This window comes from Chiloscyllium plagiosum, chromosome 25 (assembly GCF_004010195.1).
Source record: "Chiloscyllium plagiosum isolate BGI_BamShark_2017 chromosome 25, ASM401019v2, whole genome shotgun sequence".
Taxonomy (NCBI): Eukaryota; Metazoa; Chordata; class Chondrichthyes; order Orectolobiformes; family Hemiscylliidae; genus Chiloscyllium; species Chiloscyllium plagiosum.
Genome location: NC_057734.1, coordinates 7,575,708 through 7,587,788, shown reverse-complemented (window position 1 = coordinate 7,587,788; position 12,081 = coordinate 7,575,708). Strand labels below are relative to the sequence as shown.

Genomic DNA, 12,081 nt, shown 5'->3' with positions numbered 1-12,081 from the left:
AGGTTTACAAAATCATGAGGGGCATGGATAGGATAAATAGACAAAGTCTTTTCCCTGTGGTGGGGGAGTCCAGACCTAGAGGGCATAGGTTTAGGGTGAGAGGGGAAAGATATAAAAGAGACCTATGGGGCAACTTTTTCACACAGAGGGTGGTGCTTGTATGGAATGAGCTGCCAGAGTATGTGGTGGAGGCTGGTACAATTGCAACATAAAGGCATTTGGATGGGTATATGAATAGGAAGGATTTGGAGGGATATGGGCCGAGTGCTGGCATGTGGGACTAGATTGGTTTGGGATATCTGGTCGGCATGGACTGGTTGGACCGAAGGGTCTGTTTCCATGCTGTACATCTCTGTGATTCATGGCCCTTTGACAGAAAAGAACTTCCCCTTATCTCTGTCTTAAATGAGCAACCCACTATTTTAAACAGTGACCCCCTTGTTCTAGAATCTCCTACATCTACACTGTCAAGAAGCCTTAGGATCTTAGCTGTTTCAATCAAGTTGCCCCTTTACTCCGTAAACTCCAGCAGGTACAAGCCTACCCTGTGAAACTGAATTTTGGTAGCTACCTGATCAAACACAAGAAAGGCAATGAAAAGAAAGGAAACAAAGTAAGAAAGACAAATGGAAATCCTGTCTGAGAGAAGAGCAGACTTTCTTCAAGGTTATCTTTTCTGGAAGAGAAGCCACAGTGAATTCAACACTGGGGCAATCACAAAATCTACAGATGCCAATCTAAAATTTTAAGGGGTAAAGCAGGAAATACTCAGCTGGTCAAGCAACACTCAGAGAGAAACCTTGTAAGGGGATGGTCTTTCTAAGGAACCACCCGAAATGCTAACGCTGATTTCTTTCCACAGATGCTGCCAGACCTGCTGAGCTTTTTCATCAATATCTGTTTTTGTTTCTGATCTTTCACCAGAATTGGAACTGTGAGGAATCTGCCAGTTGCTGAGTGGATGCAGATCTTGATGACTTGACCATGACTGTGTGTAAGCGATCTTACAGTCTTATACTCCACACCCTCCTGATGAAGGAGCAGCGCTCTAAAAGCTAGCTACTGCTTCCAATTAAACCTGTTGGACCATAACCTGGTGTTGTGTGATTTTTAACTAAGTGTGTAAGCCAGCCGCCAGCATACCTCCTGGGCAAAATTGCTTCCGTTTGGTTTGGGAGGAGCCAGGGCAAAAACCTTTCTTTAAACTCGAGTATGATTCCGAGCGTCCAAAAGCAAAGCTCAGTTTTGCGAGAGCAATTGATCGAAACTGGTTATTGTCAATTTAAATTGGGGGTGTGGCCAGAACTCGGCTTTATTTTGGCGTGAGATGCTTATTTTAACACCAGAAAAGATAGCGGAAACGCAGGGTTACGGCTTGACGTAGCTTGCGTCTGAAATTCCCACATCCTATTTTGCGCCTATTTTGTAAAAATTTAGCCGATTCCACGCTGGCTGAAACCAGCGCAAACCAAACGATAATAAACTCTTAATAACCACCGAGCGACAGCGCCCTTTATTCATTTCCTCCTTTAGAAGGGCGCAGTAACCTTCAAGGCAGATTGTAGCCTTTCGGAAATCCCTTAGTAGAAATGGCCAGTCATTGATTGTTCGCCATGGGTAGGATACTTTGATAAATCGCTGAAGGTTACAATGGGAGCGGACTCCGGTCAAAGGTACGATTCCTGCACTAAGTTAAAAAAACATGTTCCCAGTGTCTAGATATGCGGAAGTGAATTCTGCTGGTAAATTACAGTACTGTCCATCCTCTGAATAAACTTGGACACACAAGGGGGGGGGGCAGGTGGTGGTGGATGACACTCGGAGGCAGGAATTTGAGCTGAAGTTGCCCCCAATCTGGATATGTCTTTTTTTTTTCAATTGCAATACGTGTTGCCTTGGCCTCTTGGTGCGATATCTCTGGAAAGGACGTAACATCCTCCTGGCGGCACTGAATTGGCAAGACGTATTTAAAGGAGCCCAGCGAAAGGTTCCCACTGTGGAGATTTTTTCAGCCGATGTAAATAACGATAAGGTTCCTGTTCCCATCCGATCCCACGGCAACCGAGCAGCAAGGTTGGCATTTTGGAGTGAACAGGTAACACCGGGATTAGAAATGAAAATGTTACCACGACTTCCTCCTTCAGGGTAAAGTGAGTAATGTGAAATGATGGCAGTCTCTTCAACGTTGAAGTGACAATGGAAAGTTGTGTTTCAACTTTCTCCGAACTAAAGCAGCTTCTTTTGGGGGGGACATGCCTGCGCTCTTTTTGATATTATAATGTTTCAAGGTCTGCAATTGGAGACGATTTCCTGAAAAAGCAACGTGGCTATTTTTAAGGACTGAAAACAATCAGAACTGAAAACAAAAACAAAAGTTAGAGATCACAGCGGGTCAGGCAGCATCCGTGGATATTTTAAGAATGGATTTCTGAACGCTTTATTCCACAGTATCAAAACTCCACGCCCGCCCCCTCTTTTTTTTTAAAAGGACAAATTAAAGATTGTCCTTTTTAAAACTTTAAATTAGCAAACGACTTGTGGGACTACCATACCATTGAATGAGGATGTGATCCCTTTGTGTGCTATTTACTGTGCCTGGGGTACTTCGCAGTCATTATGATCCTTTATGTATGAAAAGAAAGAATGTGAACCCTCCAGTTCTTAGCGGGTGTAATTATAAAGGTTCAAGAAACTTTAAAAAATCACTGTGACCCGTGACGGTTGTATTTCTAGTTGCCAACCAGCAAAACCAGTTGTATAGGATTTTTATTACGAAGTGGCGTATTAAGGACCGAGTTAATTGTAACGTTTTGGAGCGGCGAGGAAGTCACTTCTCTTCAAGAAATGAACTAGGAGAAAGTGAGCACTGGAGATGCTGGAGATGAGAGAGTGCGGTGCTGGAAAAGCACAGCAGGTCAGGCAGCGTCCGAGGAGCAGAATCAAAGCAAGGGCCCTCACACCCGCAAAGAACTGGAGGGTTCACATCCTTTTCATACATAAAGGATCATAATGACTGCAAAGTGCTCCAGGCACAGTAAATAGCACACTGCCGGAGGGATCACATCCTCATTCAATGGTATAGTTTCCCACATGTCATTTGCTAATTTAAAGCTTAAAGATTCCCGATGAAGGGCTTTTGCCCGAAATGTTGACTCCCCTGCCCCTCGGATGCTGCCTGACCTGCTGTGCTTTTCCAGCGCCACAGTCTCGACTCTCTTCCAGAAATCCCAACCCTGAAGGAATTCTGTTCCTCTCTCAGACATGATTTCCATTTATCTCTCTTCACCTTATGTCACTTCTTTACAATTCCTTTCTTGTGTTTGATCAGGTTGGTGCTAAAGCTCAGTTTCACAGGCTACACTTGGACCTGCTGGAGTTGAGTCCAGGAGGCAGCTTGATTGAAATGTTAAGATCCAGAGGGATCATGACAGAATAGATGTGGAAAGGATGGTTCTTCCTGTGGCAGAGTCTAGAACTCGCAGGTCACTGTTTAAAATAAGGGGTTGCTCATTTCAGACAGAGAGACAAAGGAAGTTTCTTTTCTCTCAGAGGGCCATGAGTCTTTGGAACTCCATCAAAAGGTGATGGAAGCAGAGTCCCTAAATATTTTTAAAGGCAGAGGTAGATTCTGTGCATCCTTGGTACAAATAAAACATTTGGCACAGGACTGATGGGGTGGAGGCATACAAGTATGACACGGGTCACTGCCCCCATTCCCAGTTCTTAGGAAGCTATTGTTTGCCAATGTTGGCAAGAAGTAAAGTATATGCAAAGTAAGGAGAAGGTTCTGCAATAGGATGTGTACCTTGTTCTCTGTGTTACTTTCATTGTGCTGTTCCTGTTTCATTTAATGTATTGTTTAATCAATGTAATGTTATATTCTTTGTAAAGAATCAGGAACTAATTGTTTTGTAAATGCCATGTTCGCAGAGTGCCATATTTACTTCTACTCTGCAGTCAGGTGCCCAGCAATAATATCAGTTCACTGATCACATGAAAATGTGTAAGAAATATACTCAATGAAGCTTCAGCACTTGAGTCTGAAAAATGTGATTATTTCAAACTTTTGAGAACTAGAGGACATAACATAGTGACAGTAGGCAGCCTGTGAGCAACACCAAAAATGAGCAATCTCTCGTCGCAGTATGGTAGTCTCCCTGTGGCTGGGCGTGGTGGTATTTCGACCTGGCACGGCCTCGGTGTGGATTTCTGGCCTCAAGGTGGGTCCAGAGTGATCAGAGCCTGGAGATGAAGCCTGGTGCGATGTGGAGTCAAGTCTTGGTGTGGGCTAGAGACTAAGTGCTGGCATGGAGTGGATTGGAAGGGCTGTTATTCTGAACTTTCTACTTCTTTATTTTTATAATTTATCCCTGCGATCTGAATTTTATATTTCTTATTTATTTTTTCCCTAAGAATCTGTACTAAACATTTACCTAAGATGGCGCCATAAGTGGCAAGTTCTCACTATTATTGTTTAAGTACATGTGACAAGGCTAATTCTAATTGCAATTCTAAAAACATTTCAAATAAATTAGATTTAATGCTGAAACTGAATTACATTGAAGAGAAAAAAAATCAACCTGAATTAGTGCCAAGGAAAGCAAAAGGCTTATTGAATGTGCAAACACCATACTTGATACAAACAATACATTTGGCACGGAACTGATGGGAGAATACAGTGGCCACTGCATCCCAGCATGAATTGGGAAATTGTTGGTGTCATTGTGTCAGTTGAGAAATGTTAATGTAAGTGCAGACTGGCACTCAAATAGCTTTCTAAAAGGTAGTAGTAAAGAAACAAAGGATCAGCTACATAATTTTAATGGGGTGGAGAGAAAGGGTTAAATTCATTTAATAGCAAGGACATAAGAGTGTATGACTGTTTAAAAACCCAGACATAAATATTTGATCTGGTTAGGACCCATCTCCAACCAAAGTCAAATCGTCAAATCCAGCAGTTATAACTTTCAAAGCCTAAGGCAGGAAGCAGGTGAGGTTGTTAATAATTTCTGAATATGATTAACCCTGAAGTACAAAAATATTTCATTTGAAAAAACAATTCGCAATATCAAAAGTTATAGACAAAGTACATCAAGCGACATAAAGTTGACTACTCCAACAATTGGCTTCCAGTTAGAAGTAGATGGTGAAACAGGAACAGAAGAGTGCACACCAGACAGAGGAAAGAAATGTGCAGCAGCTTGGATGACCACAGTTAACAGTGAGAAAGAAATGTCTTGCATTTGCTTCAAGCTGCAGACCTTGTGGAAAACCCAATCCAAGGAAAAAGATGTTTGAAACAAACAACAAGATTGGTAATGAAAATATCATGTGACAGAGCAATGGGGTGAATCCAGAAGAATCAGAACTAAGAATCCGGAAATGCCATAATCTAGTAGCTGGCAACAATACAACAGGCATAGGAGTCTCCGAGCTGCATGAAATAGTGGGCCAAAAGTGCCTACAGAAAATAAGTCTTTCCTATCATTCAGATCAGGATGACAGCAAGAAGAAAGCTGATAAACCATATACATCTGAAGCTGAAACTCAATACCAGACCACAGCATTATGTCATACTAAAGCTGAAGATCTTGCTTGGAAATTTGGAATAAAATAATTACCTGAGGTAAAATACTTTTATCATGATAAAGCCATAAAGGAAAGCTAAAATTCAATGCTTAGAAACAACCCAAATCAGAGGGACAAAGATAAAGATATGCATCCAAGGAGCAGGAAAATCGATGTTTTGGGCAAAAGCACTTCATCAGGAATATTCCTGATGAAGGGCTTTTGTCCGAAATGTCGATTTGCTTGCTTCTTGGATGCTGCTTGATTTGCTGTGTTTTTCCAGCACCACATTCTTGACTCTAATCTCCAGCATTTGCAGTTCTCATTTTCGACAAAGATAAAGATATGTTAATGGTAGCTGCCTTTTCCCTAATATGGGGGATTTCAAGACTAGGGACGCATTTTTAAGTTGAGAGGAGGGAGATTTTAAAAAGACATAAGAGGAAATTCTTTTTATACAGGGAGGTTCGTCTGTAGAATTAACTTCCTGAGGATGCAGGTACAATTACAATATTTAAAAGACATTTGGATAAGTACATGAATAGGAAAGGTTTGGAGGGATATGGGCCAGGAACAGGCAAATGTGACTAGTTTAATTTGGAATTATGTTCAGCATGGACTGGTTGGATCAAAGGGTCTGTTTCTGTGTTGTATGATTCCATGACTCAATTTAGATCAGTGGTTGAAATGCCATATCATACAAAGTAATAGACCTAGTGCTAGAAAATGGGATTAGAATAAGTAGATATTTGAATGTTGCAAACACAGTGGACTGAAAGGGTCTCTTTCCACACTGTAAAAACTCTAACTTCTATATTAACTCTGTTACATGACTTTAAAACTTGTCTTACTATCCCTGGGATTGAGTGGCTGCAAACAGCTACAGCTACAGCTAGCTTTGATAGGAAGAATAGAGGCATGGACTATTTTCTAGATGAGAGAAAATTCAGAAATCTTAACTGCAAAGAGACTGTGGAGTCCTGGTCCAGATTTCTCTTAAGGTAACTTGCAGGTTGAGTCGGTAGTTAGAAAGACAAATACAATGTTGTCACTCATCTCAAGAGGACGAGAATATAAAAGCAGGGATGTACTTTTGAGGTTTTATAAGGCTCTGGTCAGACCACATTTAGAGCATTGTGAGCAAGTTTTGGCCCCATACCTCAGGAAAGATGTTATTGGCCCCGGAGTGGGTCCAGAGGAGGTTCACGAGAATGATCCCAGGAATGAAAGACCTAACACATGAGGAATGTTTGAGGAGTCTGGAACTACTGTTTGGAATTTAGAAGGATGATGGGGATCTGTTTGAGATTTGCAGAATACTGAACGGCTTGGACAGAGTGGATGTTGGGAAGATGTTTCCAATTGGCAGGAGAGATGAGGGCACTGTCTTGGAGTAAAGGGAAGACTTTAAGATTTGAGATAAGGAGAAATGTCTTTAGCCAGAGAGTGGTGAATCTGTGGAATTCATTGCCACAGAAGGCTGTGGAGGCCAGGTCATTGAGTATATTTAAAACAGAGATAGTTTCTTGATTGCCAAGGAGATCAAAGATTACGGGGAAAATGTGGGATAATGGGATTGAGAAACCTATTAGCCATGAATGAATGGTGGAGCAGACTTGATAGGCTGAATGATCTAACTTCTGCTCCTTTGGCTTATGGTCTTACAGTCTTTTCCTGAGGTTATGGGGGTTGAATGTAGTACACACATTGAAAAGTAGTCTCCAAACAGAAGTAAGGATGATCTGGCATGAGTATATCCAAAGTGTGTTGACACTTTTGATGCTTTGAAGATTTTGAACATCACATCAGTATTGCTGTTATGGAGCAATATGATTTATTCCCCATGTAAAGTACCAATAGAACTAAGAAGAAAGCCTGCAAGTGGGCTCCAAGAGTTTGAAATAAAGAAAGTAATTGCCACAATTACCATAATCTGGAGCTTTGGCAAATTCCATCATTGTGCGGAAGTGACAACATAAGAAGCCAAATTAATGACCATACTCATCTGAAAATTACGATCTCGTCTGATCTTGGGAGCTGAGCAGACTTGGGCCTGCTTAGTACTTGAATGGGAGACTGCCTGGGATTACCAGGTGCAGTGGGCTTAGGGGGCAGCCCGATGGCTTAGTGGTTAGCACTGCTACCTAACAGTGCCAGGGATCCAGGTTTGAATCTACCCTCGGGTGACTGTCTGTGTGGAGTTTGCACATTCCACCGTCTGTGTGGGTTCCCTCCGGGTGCTCCAGTTTCCTCCCACAGTCCAAAATATATGCAGGTTGAGTGGATTGGCCATGCTAAATTGCCTATAGTGTGCAGAGATGTGTAGGCGAGGTGGATTAGCAGGGTTACAGGGAGAGGGTACAAGGGTGGGTATGGGTCAGTGTAGGCTCATTTGGGCCAAATGACCTGCTTCCACACTGTAGAGATTTCATGATGATAATGGTTTGTAGTCATATATTGAAGTGATCAAGGCAAATATTGAAAGACACTTCCTTGATAGGAAAGAAGGAAAATTTGCAAAGTTCAGGCAGCTAAAGAAGATTTCTCACTACTGCTGCACTCCATGAAGTAAAACAAGTACTGGAAAGAGCAGGGCATCATACGAAAACGGAGATTGCAGAAGATAATATGCCAGCTGTACAGGAAGTAGAAGAGGTGTCCAAGATGAGAATTGAATCTCAAGTCAAAACTTGAACAATATGTGCTTCAAATAGAAGAATTTGAAAAATAAAAATGTGATGGTACTGAGTTCAGACAAAAAATTAGTGAACTGAAATGCACTTTAATGCTATCACAATCAAAGTATGATTGATTTATTGGAAACTAATAACAAACTGTGAGAAATGTTGGTGAATTTAAAAGAGGAAATAGTAAATGCAAGAAGACCAGCAAGAGTGGCTACAAAAGGAAGCTGAAAATCTAACAGAAACTAATACATAGAATGATTTGAAAAAGAAACATATACTACAGAACTGTAATTCAGAGATTGAGGAGAAGTGCTGACTTAGCGTGCTGCTTTTGCCCAAGCGATACTATGTAAAAGACACCTTTTCTCAGAGGAAAGACAACAACTAGAATCTAAAGGTGTTCAGCTTAACTATAAATGTCAGTTTTTGTTAGTCATCTTCAGTTAGAAGTTTAGTGAAGGGAACAGTTATACTGACAAGCGTTTTTTTAAGAAAGGCAAGTGTTACATTTATAAAGAGTTAGGAACTAATTTGTCATTTGAATGTGTATCCAGATTACCACGTTTTGCTACTGCACTCCAGTCAAGTGCTGACCAATGAATCCAGCAGCCACATGGAGAGGTGTAGGAAATGCATTTGAGACTAAGCATGTGATCACTTCAAATGTGTGGGAACCAGTCACCTAACAATATCATTGGGATCGTAGTTAACCCATCTCACAGGGTAAGCTTACAATTAGAAGAGAATATGTTGCTCTTGCGCTTACTGTTTCCCCTGTTGACTTACAGGATTTTATAGATGGAATGAGTCATCAGCCTAAAGCAGGCTATAACCTCCATTCATGCAATTTGCGTCCATTAAAAAACAAAGACATTGAATTTCTATAGCTTCTTTCAAGAGTTCAGGACAGTCCCTAGCTGTTTATATTCAATTAGTTTTTGAGGGCAGCATGGTGGCTCAGTGGTTAGCATTGCTGTCTCACAGCACCAGGTTTGATTCCAGCCTTTGGCGAGTATGATTCCAGTCTTGGGTGGAGTTTGCACATTCTCCCCGTGTCTGCGTGGGCTTTCTCCGGTTGCTCTGGTTTCCTCCCACAATGTATATGTTAGGTGAATTGGCCATGCTAAATTCCTCATAGTGTTCAGGGATGCGTAGGTTAGATGCATTAGTCAGGTGTAAATATGGGGTAGGGGAGAGGGTCTGGGTGGGTTACTCTTCAGAGGATTGGTGTGGACTTGTTAGGCTGAAGGGCCTGTTTCTACACTGTAGGGATTCTATGATACTAATTCAGGAAATGCCCTAGCTAATTTATGCACAGCAAACTCCCACAAACAGCAATCAGGTAAATGACAAGAACAGTTTATGGTGTTGGCTGTGAGGTTAAATATTATTAGCCAGAAAACCAAGAAAGAACCTCCTATTCCTCTTGAAATAATGCCAAGGATTATTTTCCATCTCCTGAAAGGATAGACAATAGAGCTTCAATTTGGCATCTCCTGTGAAAGTCTGTATCACGGACAGTCTCTCTCAGTACTGCACTGGAGGATCAGCCTGCATTTAATGTTCTTAAGTGGAACTTGACCCTTATGCTTCTCATTGTGAAGCAGGAATACTACCCATTAAACCGCAGACCCAGATTTGTAGGAAACAGATGCAATTTAAAACATTTTCTGTGAGAAGATGGGAGTATACCAGGCAGAGGCAGGTTGGTAGCTAGCCAAGAGACAGAAGTGGCCCTTTTAATAAGTCTAACACTTTCTTTCTGTGGGACCAGCTGGGATAGCAGTGTTTGAGTCCCATTTGAGTACCCAGCTCTCTGGACATATACCTTGATGTCACCATTTGAATTTCTGTCCTTGATGTCCTTCTTACCGTTCCCCAACCTGAACCCAGTTGAACAGCCTGGGTATTCTGTATGTTAGAACTAATAAACAGAAGTTATCAAAGAGAATGAAAAGTGCATGTACTATCTTTTTCTCTTTCCTGGGTTCACTCCTAAGTTTGTCCTCAATCTCCAATTCCTGAGGGTCCAGATGAATCCCTTAAAACCAAAAAGTGGTAATCCTAGCACTACACAAGAAAATTTGTGGACTCCATCTCTCAAGATTTTATAATCCACCTCTCCATGCCCCCTCCTCTCTTTAAAAATGCTTGAATGAGTTGTAGAGGACAAAATAAAATGGCAAAAACTCAGCAACTAGGCAGCATCAGGATGTGAAGAAGTCAGCGTTTCAGTTATAATCCTTCTTCCTGAAGAAAGGTTACAGCCGAAACGTTGACTTCTGAACCTCCTGAATGAGATGTGAGCTTCACTGGCTGAGTGAGTATTTGTTGTCCATTCCTAATTGTCCTTGAAGGTGGTATGAGCCACTCTAGTTCTTCTGAAATGGCTGAGCAGGCCAGTCGGTTACAGTTAAAAATCAAGAGCTGTGAAGTCAAGTGTAGGCCAGATAAGGATGGCAGATTGCAATCCCTGAAGAACATTAGTGAACCAGATGGGTTTTAAGACAGTTGTGACTGTCCATTATTCGCTTCCAACTCCAGATTTTATTAAAGGAATTAAATTGCACCAATTGCTAGGACCTCTAGATTACTAGACCAGTGATTTTATCACTGCACAGCCCACTCATTTACCTGTAATTAATGAATGTATCTGTCAGTTTAAAAATGTTCTCCTTTTTTCTTAAAACAACTTGCATTTATACGGAATGTTTCATGGCTATAGCATGTCCCAAAGTGCCTTGCAGCCAATTAAATACTAGTGACATGTAGTCACAGTTATAAATGTCAGAAATAAAATGCAGTAATGAGAATTGTCGTCAAGTTTATACTGAGGCGTTTGATGGCGATTCCCTAAGATTGTAGAAGGTGGAAAGATTTTGGCTGTAGAATTCTACTTTGTGAAAGCTGTTGCTGCTGCTATTCATGCCAAAGCAATGTGATATGTTTTCTTTGTGTATAAATAGACTGCTTAAGTGTTTAGATTTGCTTGGACTTTGAGAAGCGGAAGTGATTGGACGAATTAGTTTTATTCATCTGAAAGTGACTCATTTGTGGTTTTCATTTATTGCGGGGTTGTAGCATCATCATTCCAGGACAAGGGGAAGTAATTATTGGAGGAATGTACTCTCAGTGGTGAAACTGTATTTGAATAGGTATTCTCTGAAACGTTTTCCAATATTGACTTATTTTATGGTACGTACTGCTAATCACTAATTGGTTCATTTGCTGTTGTGCATCTGCAGCATTCACACGGAAAATTCTAATGTCTCCGCTGTATCTGCCCCATTGCAGCACATGTACATTCGAACACAAATAAATGTGGAGATTGAAGTACAAGTTTGTGTAAACATGGATAGTTAAGATATTGGCAAACTTTTGTAATGGAACATTTTTCAAGTTCTTTCCATCCTTTGTCAACATTGTGCACTCAAATTAGTTGCGGGTAGCAATCAAACAGGCGTCACCATGGCTTGGAACTACATTGCTATTTGTTGCGTTTCACATGGATAGCACATTGGAAATCAAGCCCTGCTATTTCTGGAGTCATCACAAAAGATAAAGATTTTATCGAAGTGCACAGAAATCCCCAGTCTTTTATATTCAGATTGAAGGAAAGTTCAGTTTAGAGTCATAGAGTCATAAAGATGTATAGCGTGGAAACAGATCCTTTGGTCCAACTTATCCATACTGACCAGATATCCTAAATTAATCTAGTCCCATTTGCTAGCACTTGCCCTATATCCCCTAATCATGTACCCATCCAGATGCCTTTTAAATGTTGTAATTGTACCAGCCTCCACCACTTCCTCTGGCAACTCATTCC

At 41.2% G+C, this 12,081-nt stretch overlaps 1 long non-coding RNA gene across 1 annotated transcript in view; it reads left to right on the top strand.

Moving 5' to 3' along the window:
• The first annotated feature begins 1,166 nt into the window (after nucleotides 1-1,166).
• LOC122562447 overlaps nucleotides 1,167-12,081 on the top strand; it is an 18,837-nt gene continuing 7,922 nt past the window's right edge. The window contains exons 1-2 of the long non-coding RNA XR_006315302.1: nucleotides 1,167-2,154; nucleotides 11,190-11,193. This is a non-coding gene — a long non-coding RNA (uncharacterized LOC122562447). The remainder of the gene's footprint in view (nucleotides 2,155-11,189; nucleotides 11,194-12,081) is intronic.